Genomic DNA, 18,675 nt, shown 5'->3' with positions numbered 1-18,675 from the left:
TTGCCAGGCTGGGTGGCCCAAACGGTTAAGGTGCTGGCTTTCTGAGCCCAAGTTGGCAGGTTTAATCCTCGCTCAGTCCGGTGATATTTGAAGGTGCTCAAATACATCAACTCCGTGTTGGTAGATTGATCGGCATGTAAAAGAACTCCCGCGGAACTAAATTACGGCACCTAGGCGTCTCCGAAGACGGTAAAAGTTGTTAGTTGGGCGTAAAAGCAGATAACATTATCAGGAGTGGCATTTGAAATTTCGAAGAGGGGTTAGGGGGTAAAACCTAAAATGGAATTAACCCTGTTTTTTTAACTTCCCTCTCAATATCTAAATTGATGTGTTTTTGTTTAAATTAAATTAAATTATATAAATAGTTATTTATACTAGGGAATTTTGAAATGTAAATTGTGTATATAGGTGGCCGTAGATTTTTACTTGTAATCGCCCTTTTCTAATTGTATCTGTTAATATTTCTGTGATTTATTATTATTATTATTATTATTATTATTATTATTATTATTATTATTATTATTATTATTATTATTGCTGTTGTTGTTAAAACAATAATTACCACCTCCAAGTAGGCTATGCAGGTTGTCAGAATGACTTCACACTCATGAGCGAGTAGGCAATGCAGTAAAAGTCGTGTAAGCATAAGCTTGCATTCGAGAAACGGTGAGTAGACTACTAATCATACCGCCGGCAGCCCTGAAGATGATTTTCCGTGATTTCGTAGGCAAATATTGAGGCGTTATCTTAATTGAGGTCACGGCCGCTACTTTCCCAATCCTAACACCGATAACATGTGATTGTCAGTGTAATGTTAAACCAACACCACTAGATTCACACGCACGCACGCACGCACGCACGCACGCACACACATGTATGTGGGTATGTATTACATCTCCTCTTAAACCACAGAACGGTTCGAACCCCACTGTCGGCAGCCCTGAAATTGGTTTTCCGTGGTTTCCCATTTTCACACCAGGCAAATGCTGGGGCTGTGCCTTAATTAAGGCCACGGCAGCTTCCTTCCCACTCCTAGCCCTTCCCTGTCCTATCGTCGCCATAAGACCATTCTGTGTCGGAGCGACGTAAAGCAACTAGCAAAAAAAACCACAAAACAGATTTCAACCAAACTTGGTACACTTATGATTTAGTACAGTATCGGGAAACAAACCGCGTGGGGGTAAGACACCCCAAGCACCCTTAGGGGCGGGGGGCGAGTGGGATGACATATGAAAATAATTGAAAACAGTGTCTAATCCATAGTTTTCGGAGTCGCTCAGATGAATAGTGACATTACGGATTTTTTAAAGCCCATGTTCAGCCCCCTTTGGGATGGGGTCAAGTGGGGAATGATGTATAAAAATAATCAAAAATAGTGTCGAATCCACACTTTTCAGGATCGCTGAGATGAATAGTGACACTTCGGATTTTTGTCAAGTCCAAGTTCGGTCCCCTTTGGTGGGGTGGAGGACGAGGCGGGAGTGGTATATACAAATAACTGAAAATAGTGTCGAATTTATATTTGTCGGGGTCGCTGAAATGAATAGTGACACTCCGGATTTTTAAAATTCCAAGTTCAGTCCCCTTTAGAGTGGGGGCGAGAGGGTGAGTGATACATAAAAATAACCGAAAATAGTGTCGAATCCATAGTTTTCGGGGTCGCTGGATGAATAGTAACACTCCGGATTTTTAAAAAATCCAAGTTCAGCCTCGTTTGAGGTGGGGGCGAGGGGAGATTGATAAATAAAAATATTCGAAAATAGTGTCGACTCGGTAGTTTCCGGGACACTGATATAATTAGTTTAACTCCAAATTTTATGTCCAAGTTCAGCCCCTTTTGGGGTCGGGGGCGAAAGAGGAGTGATATATACAAATAACCAAAAACAGCGTTTAATCCAGAAATTTCGGGGTCGCTGAGATGAATAGTGACACTCCGAATATTTTATAAGTCCAAGTTCAGTCCCTTTGGCGGGAGGGGGATGAGCGGGGTGTGAGATATGAAAATAATATAAAATAGTGTCGGACGCATACTTTTTGGGGTCACTGATATGAACAGTGACACTCCGAATTTAAGTTCAAGTTCATCCCCTTTGTGGTGGGGGTAAGGCGGGAGTGAGATATAAAAATTAATCGAAAATAATGTTACTTTTCACGATCGCAGAGGTGAATAGTGACACTCTGGATTTTTTATAAGTCGAAGTTCAGCCTCTTTGAGGGAGTGAGGAAAGAAAGAGTGGAAAAATAAAATGGCCAAAATGAGTGAGATTGTGAAAATGTGTGTGTATTTTACAGAATAGCTCTCAACGAAATTTGGTACACATATGACTTACCATCTGGAAAAAAATACTATGGAGATAAAACAAACCAACCACCGCTGGGTGTGGTGAATGGGAGAGGATGACATGGAAAAATAATGGAAAGTAACTGATATTAATGTAGAATCCATTGTTTATGGGACTGTACCTTAATTAAGGCCACGGCCGCTTCCTTCCCACTCCCAGCCCTTCCCTGTCCCATTGTCGCCGCAAGACCTGTCTGTGTCGGTGCGACGTAAAGCAACTAGCATTGTTTATGCGTCGCTGAGACGAATTGTGACTCTCCGGATACTGTTTAAGTGCATTTTCAGTTTCCATTGAGACGGGGGACTGAGAGGGGCTTAAAAGTAAATAGTCTAAAATGGCCGAGATTACAGTTGAATCCACTGCTTTGGGGTTGTACGGCTGATTGGTGGCAGTCTCAATGACAGTAATGACAGTAACGACGGGAAGTACATATTGTTGTCACTTTTTATTTTTTTGAAAGTCCGACTCGTTGGCTGAACGGTCAGCGTACTGGCCTTCGGTTCAGACGGTCCCGGGTTCGATTCCCGGCCGGGTGGGGGATTTTAACCTTCATTGGTTAATTCCTACGGCACGGGGGCTGGGTGTATGTGTTGTCTTCGCCATCATTTCATCCTCATCGTGATGCGCAGGTCACCCACGGGAGTCAAATAGAAAAACTTGCACCTGGCGAGCCAAACCCGTCCTGGGATATCTCGGCACTAAAAGCCACACGACATTTCATTTCAATTCAGTTTTTTGAAAGGATCATGTACTTCCCAGTCAATTCCAGCTTCCACTCGAAAAATAAATAATCTAAAACTTGAAATCAAACACACAAAAATAACTCTAAAAAATACATAATCGGTCGTAAAATATCAATCAACATCGCAAAATGCAATTCTATAAAAATTCACTTTACACGTAACTAACTGGTAATACAAATCTTAAAGGTAAACATTCAAACCCTATCCGTGAAACGCCGGGTACTACAGCTAGTATTAAGTATAAGGGCCGTCGACCAGAATGTCCCCAATCTTACTGTTTGTTGATGTGTGTTGAGCATCTTACTGGAAGAATAATCTATATCAATAAAATTATAATACTGCCTTGCACTTACAATAATTATTATTTTGCTAGTGGTTTAACCTCGCACTAACACATCAACGGGTTTTGGTGACGCAAGGATTTGGGAAGGTAGCAGCCGTGGCTGTAATTACTGACCATCCCCAGCATTTGCCTGGTGTAAAACTGGGAAACAACGAAAAAACCATCTTTGGGTTGCTGACGGTGGGATTCGAACGCAATATATCCCGAATGAAAGCTCACAGCTACGCGGCGCGAACCGCGTAGCCATCTCACTCAATTTCGATTTTTTGCCATATTCTTCTATTTTAGCTCATATATCTGCATAAAAGTCGTAAGTAGGTTCCGATCATATTTTGTTTGTTTGTTTGTTTGTTTGTTTGTTTGTTTGTTGGTTGGTTTGTTTTTACATCACAGGAATATGACAATATAATTTTTCGAAATTTGTTATTTAAGTTCAGGGATATACCTGATTGTGTACTGTAAATGTAAAAGTTTACGAACTCAAATGTTTTTCTTCGAATAACTTTCTTTTTTAATCTGTTAACCCTCCAGGTGTGGTTTCTACTTGGGGCCATAAAGAATTTTCGGTGGTTTCCCATTTTCAGCAAAATGCTGCGGCTGAACCTTATTTAAGGCCACGGCCGCTTCCTTCCAACTCCTAGGCCTTTCCTATCCCATCGTCGCCACAAGACTTATCTGTGTCGGTGCGACGTAAAACCACTAGCAAAAAAAAAAAAAAGTTTCCTTTGTTTTACGTCACACCGACTCAAATAGGTCTTATGGTGACGATGGAATGGGGAAGGCCTAGGAGTGGGTGGGAAGCGGCCGTGGCCTTAATAAGGCACAGCCCCAGCATTTGCCTGGTGTGAAAGTGGGAAACACAAAGCTCGATAGCTGCAGTCGCTTAAGTGCGGCTAGTATCCAGTATTCGGGAGATAGTGGGTTCGAACCCCACTGTCGGCAACCCTGAAGATGGTTTTCCGTGGTTTCCCATTTTCACATAAGGCAAATGCTGGGACTGTACCTTAATTAAGGCCACAGACGCTTCCTTCTCACTCTAGCCCTTTCCTATCCCATAGTCGCCATAAGACATATCTGTGTCGGTGCGACGTAAATCAGCTTACAAAAAAAATGGGAACCACGAAAAACTATTTTCAGGACTGCCGACAGTGGGGTTCGAACCAGCTATCTCCCGGATGCAAGCTTACAGCTGCGTGTCCCTGACTTCACGGCCAAATCGCCCGGTATCATATAATAATAATAATAATAATAATAATAATAATAATAATAATAAAAATTGTACCGGGCGGTACACCTCTACACCGTTTATTTAAAAGTTGCGCCAGTTGAAACTCCTCTTCTGGAGGAAGGTTGAACTTTATCTATTCTATTAATTCTCTACTTTCTCAGAAGATGTCACCACGTGGAAAATTTTGAGTTTTTGAACTGTGTCACCTTTGATGTGTTTTTGTTTCGCTTGAAGTAAGAAGTGTGAACTTTCTCTTCTAGAGGACACTACGGAAGAATTACAATAGTGCAACCTAGTGCGAAATCAAAGAACTATTTTGTTGGAGAAATTTTTATTTCAAGAGTTTGTTCTTTGTTAAATTTCTTTCTGTCATTGTTTAAGTTGGCTGTATACCCCTCTTTTTCCCCTTATTTTGGATCTAGCCAATCCCGAATTTCTTTAATTAATTTTCCACCAATAATGTGTTTCTTCTTCCTCTATGTAGGGGTTTCTTTTCCCTAGCCAATAAAAACTTTGAGGGAGGGTGTTTTATTTCCCCTAACGCCTAGAATCTTCCGCGAGAGGATATAAACTGCTGATTTTGGGGTCTCCGGGCCACTTCTGTTCCATCTTTCAGTGTATTAAGTACATAGCAGGAGGCGGGAAGCGCCTCTTTCTTCTTCAGCCGTTCAACACCAGGTAATGGCCTATTAATAACTTCTTTTCTTGCTAGGTCGGCAGTTTAACACTCGCGGCGGGTTCGAAGCATTTCCATCATGTAACCTTTTCCTAAAATGTAATTACTCTTTTCATCTTTTTCTTGTAAAGCTACATATTGGGATAGAGAGTGCTAACCCTCTCGAGCTCCCACTCACAGTTGTTTTGAGGTGAACTTATTTTCTCAAACTATTCTTCGTTTATGTAATGTAAAGTGTTCTTCTCTAAGTCACCTCTGTAGTATGGGATTAGCCCTTGCGTTAGCGGCCCAGAGCCAGATTAGGTTTTAAAAAAAACAAAGTGTATTAGGAGTGCAAGATCGCCTCCTCTCAAATTGTTATTTTAGAGGTCATATAATCAACCTTCTTTTCATGTAATAGACCTCTGTAGGTTGGGTATTTTACCCCTGTGAATACGTCCTTAGAGGACAGCTTGAAGGTAGAGTTTGGTGTGGCCTTTGAGAGGCTTAAATTTTAAGAGCGGATCGCTCTTTTGAAAATGGAGTGTCATATGCCTCGTGGAGGCTTTTCTGTGTAATTCGGAGCCAGGGGCTCCTAGGGATGAATGGGGTTTTCTGCCCCTCTGTTAAAACTTGTGTTTGTGGTAAAACTGAGCTGATCGCAGAAGTCAGGGCATGAAGCCCAAAACCTGTAAATATTGTATCTCCCCTTGTTTTGCTACATTGTACCTGCCATGTCTGTTATTGCTTTGTTTTTGAAAAGAAAATATAACCTAGTTAAATTTTAAATTACTTTTACATTAACTTTGATTCCGTAGTTTGAAACCCATTCACGCCCGCACCTTCTTACGCCTCTACCTACCGCTAAAACACGGTAACAAGTGGTAGCAGAGCGTGGTTGAATGGGTCTCAATTTAGCCCCTTTTGACGGCTAAACTTTGCTTTGATTCGAACTCTAACAATTTTCTCAGTTGCTGGAATTTTTGAGTTTTTCAAAATTGTTCTGTCATCATGCCCGGCCCTCGCGATGTTCTCCTCCTTAACTATTTGCGCAAAGAGGAGTTGATATACGAGTTAACTATCAGAAATGTGCAATCTGGAGGCACGGTTGCAATCGACACCAACAAGCTTAGAGAGTCCCTTGATTTGCCCATTTCCATCCCCAATTTGGGAGAGAAAGAAATTGATGACTCTCTTTCCACGATCGTCGAGAATATTACTGGGCTAGCATCTGTAGTCAGCTTTTTTGATGAAAACGATCCGTCTCCTAATCAAATTAAGCGTGTGCAAGGCAGGCTGTATCACTTTGCAAATAGAGTTAATGATCTGTTGTCTCTAAAGGTGAATGACGTTCAGAGGAAGGACGCTAATACGCTCCTTGAAACTATTTCTGAATTGTCTAATAAGGTCACTCAATTGCTAACCGGCGAAGTTCCTCCCAAAACTGATCAACCCGCCACAGTGAACGTAGGTAGTGATGAAGAGCCTCCTCAGGGAGAAGTCAATAGGATAACCGTTGCGGCTCAAACTATCTCTGCCCCATCGAACAACGAATCTGAACGCCGTGCGTCATTGGGTAACATCCGCTCTGAATTAACTTCTTTGCCATTGAAACCTTTAACGACTATGTCACCTGGGTTCAGTAGCTTGCCTCATCCATTGGCAATGTTGCTTAGAGGTATCTCTAAGTTTTCCGTCAACACCACCAGTGATGTAATTTCATTTTTAAGATTTCTAGTGGAATTTCAGGATCATGCTCTTGTTTTTTCTCTTTCGCCATGTCAAATTTTGCAAATTATCTATCCGTATGCTATTGGTATTCTCTCTGATAAAATCGTAAGAGCCATTGCCGAGCAATCATCTATTGAGGATTTCCATGCCCATTTGCTAGCGAACTTCATCCCGGCTAGGGCCAGGTCCTCCCTGATTCAGAAGTACTATTACCGTGTACAGCGCTTGGATGAAAACTTGGCTGATTTCATTCAAGATATCAAATTCTACACTAGGGTGTTTGCTCTGCACTTTCCTGAAGATCAGATTGTGCAGGCTATTGTAGAAGGTATTTCGCCATCCTACAGGTCATATTTGTGTTTCGCGGCGTGTCCGCAAACCTTCTCTGAACTTGAAGCATTGGCCGTCTCAGCGGAAGGAGTTAGATACGCCGATTCTTTGCGTGTCGCGAAAGAACCCCCGCCTTCCTTTAGTAACACTCGGCCTCCACCTCGCCGACCAGTCAATCCCCGTAAATGTTATGCTTGCGGGTCGCCTGAACATCTGCGGAATAAGTGTCCTCTGATCAAGTCAAGTGGGACAAGGAATGGAGCAGGGTCATCACAAGGCTGTTTTAAGTGTGGGGCCTTCTCACATATCGCCAAGAATTGCCCAAACTCAAATAGCACCCCCTCCTGCTCAACTTCTGGTGCAAATTCCAGCTATTCCAATAATAAAAAGTGACTAGCGGCTTCGGCTGAGTCGACTAATTCTGCTTTCCAAGGCTCAGCCCCGGGCAAAAAGGTCGAGAATTCAGGGAATGAGCAATCTTCAAATTCTTTTTTTGAATGCCCCAGAGAGTGTCTTAGGATTGCGGCGGATACCCCCGCACCTGTTCCTTTTCTTAAGATTGAGTTAAATAACGAGCCTATAACAGCTCTCTTAGATTCAGGCAGTGTTTGTTCCATGATTTCGGCTGATTGGTATTCTAAATTGAAATCTGTTTGTAAACTCCCTGACTATGACTCATCTCCTGTTAAATATGTTTCGGCTAATTCATCTCCATTAGAAATTCTAGGTTCCTTACATGTCAAAATTCGGGTTTTTAAATTTACATGGAAGATCAAATTGTTTGTGGCCAAGCGTTTGTCTTGCCCCATCATATTGGGAGCGAACTTCATTTCTCACACTGGTCTTGTGCTCGATCTCCAGAGTAGGTCGTGCACATTCAAATTTGCGTCCAATTGTAGAATTCCCTTGTTAAAGTGTAATTCTGTATCATGTTCATCTATTTCGCCTACCCAGGATGAGATGTTGTTAGACCTTAGACATCTACCTGAGGAGCAGGCTGATAGTATTCGGAAACTGTGTCAGTCGTTTCCCGAGGTGTTCTCTGATACTCTTGGTGTTACTGACCTTATTGAATACAAAATTGAGGTCACGGATTCAATTCCTGTCCGTTTTCCACCGTATAGGCTATCTCCACCTAAAATGAAGGCTCTGAAAGAAATCATCGATCAGATGTTGAAGGATGGTATTATTAGGCCCTCTAAGTCAGCGTATTCTTCGCCTATTTTTCTAGTCCCGAAACCCCAAGGAGGCTTCAGGCCTGTCATTGATTACAGGGCTCTCAATCGGAAGGTGGTGTTGCAATCTGTGCCCCTTCCCGACCTTCATTCTTGCTTTTCATGGTTTCGAAAGGCCAAGTTCTTCACTATCTTGGACTTGAATCAGGCCTATAATCAAATTCCCCTTGCCGAGGAGTCTAAACATCTTACAGCGTTTGCCACGGACTGGAATTTATACGAATACAACCGCGTGCCTTTCGGGCTCCCCACGGGGGCAGCTGTGCTCACTAGACTACTAGATAGGGTCTTTTCCGACATCAAATTTGAGTACTTATATCACTACTTGGATGATGTCGTCGTATTTTCCGAAACCTTTGAAGAACATCTAGATCATTTGCGAGAAGTTCTCAATCGCCTTCGTAAGGCTGGGTTAACTGTTAAGTTGTCCAAGGTTGCCTTTGCTAAGCCCTCTATGTCATTCCTAGGGCATATTGTGTCACCTGATGGTGTAGCAGTCGATCATTCTAGAACACAGGCCATCCGTGATTTTAAACCTCCCAAGGACATTAAAGGTATCGCCAGGTTCATTGGCATGGTGAATTTCTTCAGGAAGTTCATTCCTAATTTTGCTAATAGAGCGGCGCCCTTAAACCTTCTTCGTAGGAAAGGCATCAAATTCGAGTGGGGACCTTCTCAACAAGCCGCTTTCGAAGATCTGAAATTAGCTCTCTGTAATGCCCCTGTACTTGCTATGCCTGATTTCTCGAAGAAATTCATCGTCCAAACCGACGCATCGTCGTCAGCAGTAGCTGCAGTTCTTCTTCAAGAGACTGAACTAGGGAGGCGACCCATCGCCTATGCGTCTAGGACATTGTCAGCTCAAGAAGCAAAGTACTCCATATATGAGCTTGAAGGTTTGGCAGTCTTATTCGCTTTAGAAAAGTTCCGTCTCTATCTGGAACACGTCAAATTCGATCTGGAGACAGATAATCAAGCCTTAAGCTGGGTCTTAGGTAGGCCGCGTCGTACAGGTCGTATAGCCCGTTGGGCCATCCGTATTTCTGCCTTCCAATTCGATGTACGGCATATCAGAGGTACTGAAAATGTTGTTGCCGATGGACTCAGCCGTATGTTTCATAACGACGTAGAGACCCACGAACCGGTCGATAGTTCATCACCTTCCGAGTCCATACTATCTGGTGTTAATGCCATCTTAACAGATGCTCCCATGCTTTTTAGGGATATTGAGAAATACCAACGTGAAGATCCGACGCTGGCTCCGATAATGGAAACCCTTTCTTCTGGGGAACATGCTGTCCCTTATGTTCTGAGGAATGGTGTTCTATGTTGCCCTTCGAGGCATGATAAGTTGATGAAAGTTGTTGTTCCAGCGGTTCTTGTACCTATGATCTTCAAATACTATCATGAGACCCCATTGGGGGGGCACCTGGGTATCTTTAAAACTCGTGAAAAGATTCGTGAAATGTTCATCTGGAAAGGTATGGACGGTGAAATCCGTGAACTTGTAAAAGCTTGTAAATCTTGTTTGCTCAGTAAACCCACCATGTCCACTAAAGTAGGCCTTTTGTCTTCTCATCAAGCGTCGCGTCCCATGGAACGCCTGTATATTGATTATGTGGGACCCTTCCCCCAGTCAAAGGGCAATGCCAACAAGTTCATCCTTGTGTGTGTAGATGGTTTTACAAGATTTTCCTGGTTATTTCCGACTAAGCTGGCTACCGCTCAGTCAACCATTACTTGCTTAAATTCTATTTTTGCTTCTTTTGGTCCGTGTCAATATATTGTATCTGATAATGCTAAGGCTTTTACATCTAATTTATTTCGTAAATTCTGTTTTGACTTGTCCATCTCTCATGTAACTACATCTGCTTATTATCCGCAACCATCTCTGGCTGAACGGGTTAACCGTAATCTCAGGTCCGCACTCATTGCCTATCATCATGAAGATCCTTCCAGGTGGGACACGTCCCTGCATTGGATAGCTTTTGCTTTGAATTCGGCGGTTCATGAATCTCACAAGTTTACTCCAGCTTCCTTGATGTTCAAGTTTGTTCCCAACTCGCCGCTCTCTAACCTCTGGTCTTTGAATGACATTCTACCCGAGACAATAGATCCGGATAACATTAAAGATCTTTGGAAGAAGGCTAAAGCCAATCTTAAAGTGTCTCATGAAAAGGTTAGGGAAAGGTATGATCGTGGACGGAGACCCACCACCTTGAAGGTAGGTGACCAGGTTATGGTCAAAAATTTTGTTCCCGCGGGCAAGCTTGCCCCCAGATTTCATGGGCCGTGTATCATTCTCGATTTTCTTACGCCGGTTACCTTATTGCTAAGTAATCCAGCCACCGAGAGGATATTTAGAGTTCACCTGTCCCAGGTGAAACCGGTGTAATTTCTGTGTTAACTTGCTTCATATTATTTTGAAAGGATATGAAGGTTATATTTTTTTTTGAGTTTCACTTTTAAGGCATTCTGCCCCTTCTGTAATATTTTGGTTTTAGATGTAAGCCTTTTGTAAAACCCACCCCGATCCGTTAAACTGCCATCCTGTTCTTGCCACGGCCATTACCACGCTCCCGTCTCCTGCTTCACCTTACACTGTGGCTTCATAATAGTAAATGCCATGGATATCTACACGCCGCTGGCCCCTCAACCTCTCCACAAGCCTGTACCCTCAAAGAAGATGATAGTCCAACACAATTCTGCCGCCTAGCTTTAATGTTTCAGCGCCCCCGCAGCCGCGCAGCGCCGTGCAGTGACTGGGGAGGGGGATGGGCCCCCTCCTCTCCAGCGAGGACGACATGTGCACGGCGAGCCGGAGCTCTCCCCCCGGCCAAGGCTGATGTGCGGCGCACGACCTGCTACATGCCCGCAGCCTGTATCTGTTCACCGCGGGCGCGGCGTACTTCAACACCTCTGCTCCCCTCATAGTGCGGGCGAGCGGTATCTCAGGGTACTTAAGGGGTCCGAGCGGCCTCCTTTTGGACGCAAGCTGCAACGGCCGGTCCGGCCATCCAACTTCATTAACATCAACTACATGGACAGTTACTATAAGAGATAACTACATTTGGGAATTTAACAACAATATTTGGTGGACATTGCAAAACTTTTCTTCACTTTTAAGCATTAAAGATTTATCTTCAGAAATTCAACTACTACAACAGAAAAACTTTACTGCACCTGCAACAACAAAATTTTGAAATTGCAACCAACCAAATTACTAAAATCTTATAAATGCTTCCGCAATTAATCTTAATATCAACATCAAAACTTGGACCTTATTTTGGAAACAAAGCTTATGTTCTTCTGTGTTACCCCTTGGAGGAACTTTTGGGGGGGGAGGTCTGTACCGGGCGGTACACCTCTACACCGTTTATTTAAAAGTTGCGCCAGTTGAAACTCCTCTTCTGGAGGAAGGTTGAACTTTATCTATTCTATTAATTCTCTACTTTCTCAGAAGATGTCACCACGTGGAAAATTTTGAGTTTTTGAACTGTGTCACCTTTGATGTGTTTTTGTTTCGCTTGAAGTAAGAAGTGTGAACTTTCTCTTCTAGAGGACACTACGGAAGAATTACAATAGTGCAACCTAGTGCGAAATCAAAGAACTATTTTGTTGGAGAAATTTTTATTTCAAGAGTTTGTTCTTTGTTAAATTTCTTTCTGTCATTGTTTAAGTTGGCTGTATACCCCTCTTTTTCCCCTTATTTTGGATCTAGCCAATCCCGAATTTCTTTAATTAATTTTCCACCAATAATGTGTTTCTTCTTCCTCTATGTAGGGGTTTCTTTTCCCTAGCCAATAAAAACTTTGAGGGAGGGTGTTTTATTTCCCCTAACGCCTAGAATCTTCCACGAGAGGATATAAACTGCTGATTTTGGGGTCTCCGGGCCACTTCTGTTCCATCTTTCAGTGTATTAAGTACATAGCAGGAGGCGGGAAGCGCCTCTTTCTTCTTCAGCCGTTCAACACCAGGTAATGGCCTATTAATAACTTCTTTTCTTGCTAGGTCGGCAGTTTAACACTCGCGGCGGGTTCGAAGCATTTCCATCATGTAACCTTTTCCTAAAATGTAATTACTCTTTTCATCTTTTTCTTGTAAAGCTACATATTGGGATAGAGAGTGCTAACCCTCTCGAGCTCCCACTCACAGTTGTTTTGAGGTGAACTTATTTTCTCAAACTATTCTTCGTTTATGTAATGTAAAGTGTTCTTCTCTAAGTCACCTCTGTAGTATGGGATTAGCCCTTGCGTTAGCGGCCCAGAGCCAGATTAGGTTTTAAAAAAAACAAAGTGTATTAGGAGTGCAAGATCGCCTCCTCTCAAATTGTTATTTTAGAGGTCATATAATCAACCTTCTTTTCATGTAATAGACCTCTGTAGGTTGGGTATTTTACCCCTGTGAATACGTCCTTAGAGGACAGCTTGAAGGTAGAGTTTGGTGTGGCCTTTGAGAGGCTTAAATTTTAAGAGCGGATCGCTCTTTTGAAAATGGAGTGTCATATGCCTCGTGGAGGCTTTTCTGTGTAATTCGGAGCCAGGGGCTCCTAGGGATGAATGGGGTTTTCTGCCCCTCTGTTAAAACTTGTGTTTGTGGTAAAACTGAGCTGATCGCAGAAGTCAGGGCATGAAGCCCAAAACCTGTAAATATTGTATCTCCCCTTGTTTTGCTACATTGTACCTGCCATGTCTGTTATTGCTTTGTTTTTGAAAAGAAAATATAACCTAGTTAAATTTTAAATTACTTTTACATTAACTTTGATTCCGTAGTTTGAAACCCATTCACGCCCGCACCTTCTTACGCCTCTACCTACCGCTAAAACACGGTAACAAAAATAATCGTCATTTGAGCTCAGCTACCGTGTGCAGGCATTTTAATTTGAGCCCGTCTGGGTGCCTGCTCGTAAATTTCGCCCTTCCGTATTACTCTGGACCTAGTAGATGCCAAAGAAAACCGAATTTCTCTTGGGGGTCTATGGCTGAGTTTTAATACATGTTCTCAGGTAAACACCAAATGCGTCACCAGAGATCTCTTATATGTGGACATCGTAGGACGTGGAGTGTCGAATGGACTTTTCTCTGTTCTTCGAAATTCCGGCTGGTTTGGGATCCGGAGGCGGACACTCTACCACTGATCCACAGAGGAAGCTTATCATATACAGTAACACAACCATATTAAGGGAACCAAAACTGAAATGTCAAATGTCTCCGTAATAATTAGATTCATCCAAACACTGCATTAATAAAAGTTGTGAAAAATATACAACGCAAACCACGTTTGGAATATCAAGGATGCAATTCAGTAATAAAATTACTGAATGTTGTTTATTGCATCTGACAGACACACAACCTGTAAATGTAAACGTTTACAAACTCAAATGTTTTTCTTCCAATACCTTTCTTTCTTAATCTGTTTACCCTCCAGGGTTGGTTTCTCCTTCGGACTCAGTGAGGGATCCCACCTCTACTGTCTCAAGGGCAGTGTCATGGAGCATGAGACTTTGGGTCGGGGGATACAACGGGGAGGAAGACCAGTACCTCGCCCAGACAGCCTCACCTGCCATGCTGATCAGGGGCCTTGTGGGGGGATGGGAAGATTCGAAGGGTTAGACAAGGAAGTGGGAAGGAAGCGGCCGTTGTCTTAAGTTAGGTACCATCCCGGCATTTGCCTTGAGGAGAAGTGGGAAACCACAGAAAACCACTTTGAGAATGGCTGACACGGGAATCGAACCCAGACCTCCCGAGACTGAGTGGAACCAGTTTCAGCCCTCGTACCACTTTTGAGATTTTGTGGGGGTGGCAGTTAATCACACTAACCACTACACTACAGAGGGTTATTTCTTTTTAAGGTATAATTCTATGATCATATGTTTTCTTTCTCAGGCAGTTTATATTCACAAATTAGTTTCAATAGACTGAAAAACCTAACAGTTATAAATCAAGACCGACTCCAATGCTCAGACCTTAATGAAATGTCGTATGGCTTTTAGTGCCGGGATATCCCATGACGGGTTCGGCTCGCCAGGTGCAGGTCTTTCTATTTGACTCCCGTAGGTGACCTGCGCGTCGTGATGAGGATGAAATGATGAAGAAGACAACACATACACCCAGCCCCCGTGCCATTGGAATTAACCAATTAAGGTTAAAATCCTCGACCCGGCCGGGAATCGAACCCGGGACCCTCTGAACCGAAGGCCAGAACGCTGACCGTTCAGCCAACGAGTCGGACGCTCAGACCTTAATGACACTCTCGATGGCGAATCAAGTAGCCAGGCATGTTTGAAACGTGGGTTTGTTGTTTTCGTATGCAATCGATGTAATGTCATGAAACTTGACAATAAATGTTAGTTTCTTTGTAGAATATATATATATATATATATATATATATATATATATATTTGCTAGTTGTTTTACGTCGCACCGACACAGATAGGTCTTACGGCGACGATGGGACAGGAAAGGGCTAGGAGTGGGAAGGAAGCGGCCGTGGCCTTAATTAAGGTACAGCCCCAGCATTTGCCCGGTGTGAAAATGGGAAACCACGGAAAACCATCTTCAGGGCTGCCGATAGTGGGATTCGAACCTACTATCTCCCGGATGCAAGCTCACAGCCGCGTGCCTCTACGCGCACGGCCAACTCGCCCGGTGTAGAATATAAACGCGCGAGTGCAGTTATATGAGTCAGTGGACACTTACGATCTAATTACACGCAGTGACGCGAGGAAGTGTTTGTTTTGATCATGTTGTGAACCGGATTTAAGCCGAACTACGGCAATACCTCTCATACAACCATTCTTAAGCTTTTTAAGGAATACAACATTAAGAGAGAAGTGCATTAGCATTATACATCGTGACTAAGTCGATAACAAAATAGTAGTGTGTATACTTCATTTTGATCTTCTGATTCATGCTGCGGTAAACTGTAATCAAGTAAACTACATCAAATTGAAACTCGTCCATGTAGGTTAAAGAAATCAATGGCTAGTGTCAACAGAGTTTTTGCATTCATGTGCCTCAATGGGTATACTGTATCTTTAGTGTCTAAACCTTTCATTACTAAATTTACCATCATTGCGTGAGGTGCATATGTTTTATGTCAACATATGTTCTAAGGGCTTCCAGAAAGGAAAGTTTACCACCATCAGGGTCGTCAATTGGGTTGGCATTATCATTTCGTGTATACTGTACTTTCATAGGGTGCTGAACATTAGAAATTTTCCATCAATTCGAAACTAAGTCAGTACGATATGTTTCGTAGTCCTCTTGAGTGTGAATAAGTAGGGAAATTTCACACCTTAATTTATTTTTAAACATTCTAATTGGCAAAGACAAAGACACCCCCTACAGGCCATGAAGGCCCTTGGAGGAGTGGAAGGTAAAGGCTTCCACCATTGTTAACCGCGGCACGTGATGGGGTAGAGGGGTTAGCTCTACGCCCGGTCGCCTTTGCCCCCAGGAATTAACCTGGTACTCATTTTTGGTGTAGGCTGAGTGAACCTCAGGGCCATATGCACCTTAAGAAGTGGAAATCTCGTTTCTTAAATTTTACGACTTCCTGATGGGCGAACCGAGCACGCCTTTACCGCCTCGGCCAGGCAGCCCCTCGTTCTAACTGAGGTGTTATAAATATCATTTTTACAGTTTTATCATGTGTTTCCAGCTATCCAGTGACGAGAAATCTAAGATAAAACTTTATGTGACTAAGTGAAATGTCTAAATAATCACCTTGTTCTCTTTTACTGTGGGGCTGTCCACCTATTCTAGTAGAATGTATGTTATTCTAGTTTATTATATGTGGATGGATATTTTTTGGCAAAGCGTTTTCATATGTCCAACAGATATTTTCCTTATGCTGTTACATTTATCATGTTAGAGTATCGTCATGGGTATAATATGTAGGCTACGTGATATTTTCATGTTAACCAATACCAGTAGTTCAAGCCGGCCTCGTGGTGTAGAGAACGTATCTGCCTCTTACCCGGAGACCACGGGTTCGATTCCCGGCCAGGTCAGGGATTTTTACCTGGATCTGAGGCCAGTTCGAGGTCCACTCAGCCTACGTAATTGGAATTGAGGAAGATGTGAGGGTGAGATAGAGGGCCCTGTCTAGAAAGCCAAGAATAACGCCGAGAGGATTCATCGTGCTACCCACACGACACCTCGTAATGTGCGGGCCTTTCGGCTGAGCAGTGGTCGCTTGGTAGGCCAAGGTCAGGGCTGTAGTGCCATGGGGTTAGTTAATACCAGTAGTCCGGCTACTTAGGCCACCATGCTTGTTTTTATGTTACGGTCTGAATATTGGAGTCGGTCTTGTATACATTAACTAAGCCGCAACTGAAAAGAAAATAGCTTCAAATATCACAAAAACAACAAAATCCCACAATACTCCAAACTGTTTTTGAGGTGTATATAATTTCCGATCTGTTAAGAAGTTTCATGTGTTTTTACCACTCGAGGTTCCGACTCGTTGGCTGAATGGTCAGCATACTAGCCTTCGGTTCAGAGGGTCCCGGGTTCGATTCCCGGCCGGGTCGGGCATTTTAACCTTCATTGGTTAATTCCAATGGCTCGGGGGCTGGGTGTTTGTGCTGTCCCCAACACCCCTGCAACTCACACACAACACATAACACTATCATCCATCACAATAACACGCAGTAACCTAGACATGGCAGATGCCGCCCACCCTCATTGGAGGGTCTGCCTTACAAGGGCTGCACCCGGCTAGAAATAGCCACACGAAATTATTATTATTATTATTATTATTATTATTATTATTATTATTATTATTATTATTATTATACCACTCGAGTAATAATAACGGAGATATTCACGACTTTGTTATATAAACTGGGCAGAAATGTTCGAAAAACTAAATCGAATGAACATTACACCGACTGCTCATTGTTAAACGAAGTGAGCTCTGATTTTCCTGCAGCCACTTAACTCTACCAGACGGCATTGCTGGTGAAGGAGTATGAAGAAGATATGGTTTCTCAAACTGTACAAACACTAACCAATTAACGATGGGTAAAACAGCTAGTAATAAATATCACAGCTGTGTTGTATGCGGTGAACGGTTAAAAGCGGTTTGCCTTCCTTGTCAGACTGGTATTCGTGCATAGCTGGAGTCAGAAAACGTGACCTACTCTCTGAACTTGACCTACAGGGTAACAGTAAACGACCTCATATATTCAGGACTAGAGATGGGCTCGCACAAGGGCAAGGCAAGCAAGCAAGCTTGTAGTTTTATAACGTTATTCACAGCGTGTTCATAGCTACTGAAGAGTGGACTCACGAAGAGCACTTTTAATAAAAATGAAACCTTTATTAGACTAACGTACGCAGCAGGTGAGAATCTGAAGCGCAGACATTAGGTTTGTTACCCAACCTAACCTAACATAGAATTATAATACAGAGCACTACTTGTATCTTTTTGTTGCGTCACCGTTACGTGGTATGTCAACGCTATTTTTTTGCTATTTGTTTTACGTCGCACCGACACAGATAAGTCTTATGGCGACGATGGGATAGGAAAGGCCTAGGAGTGGGAAGGAAGCGGCCGTGGCCTTAATTAAGGTACAGCTCCAGCATTTGCCAGGTGTGAAAATGGGAAACCACGGAAAACCATCTTCAGGGCTGCCGACAGTGGGGTTCGAACCCACTATCTCCCGACTACTGGACACTGGCCGCACTTAAGCGACTGCAGCTATCGAGCTCGGTATATGTCAACGCCCAAGGCAGACTGTTAACACGACATGCACAGACTACCACAAAAAATGAATGAAACCTCTACGATGCGTCTGTCTAATGACGTTGAAAGACGCCGGGCTCCTTGCCTGAATGGGTCAACGTAATCGTTTTCGATTCTGAGGGCCCCGGGTTCAATTCCCGGCCGTGTTGGAGATTTTAACATTAAATGGTTATTTTCCATGACTCGGGAACTGGGTGTTTGAACTGCCCCCAACATTCCTGCAACTAACACACCACACACAACACTATATTCCACTACAAAAACCATGCGGTTCCCATGCACGGTAGTAGCCGCCCAGCCTCATTGGAGGATCTG

General features: G+C 43.1%; 1 protein-coding gene across 4 annotated transcripts in view; it reads left to right on the top strand.

Moving 5' to 3' along the window:
• Positions 1-18,675, top strand: part of LOC136866384 (putative fatty acyl-CoA reductase CG5065) — a 234,392-nt gene that overhangs the window by 190,258 nt on the left and 25,459 nt on the right. The gene's annotated exons all lie outside the window — the stretch shown is intronic.

This window comes from Anabrus simplex, chromosome 1 (genome assembly GCF_040414725.1).
Source record: "Anabrus simplex isolate iqAnaSimp1 chromosome 1, ASM4041472v1, whole genome shotgun sequence".
In the NCBI taxonomy this organism is placed as follows: domain Eukaryota; kingdom Metazoa; phylum Arthropoda; class Insecta; order Orthoptera; family Tettigoniidae; genus Anabrus; species Anabrus simplex.
The sequence above is the reverse complement of the archived record's forward strand: the minus strand, read 5'-3'. Positions and strand labels throughout refer to the sequence as shown.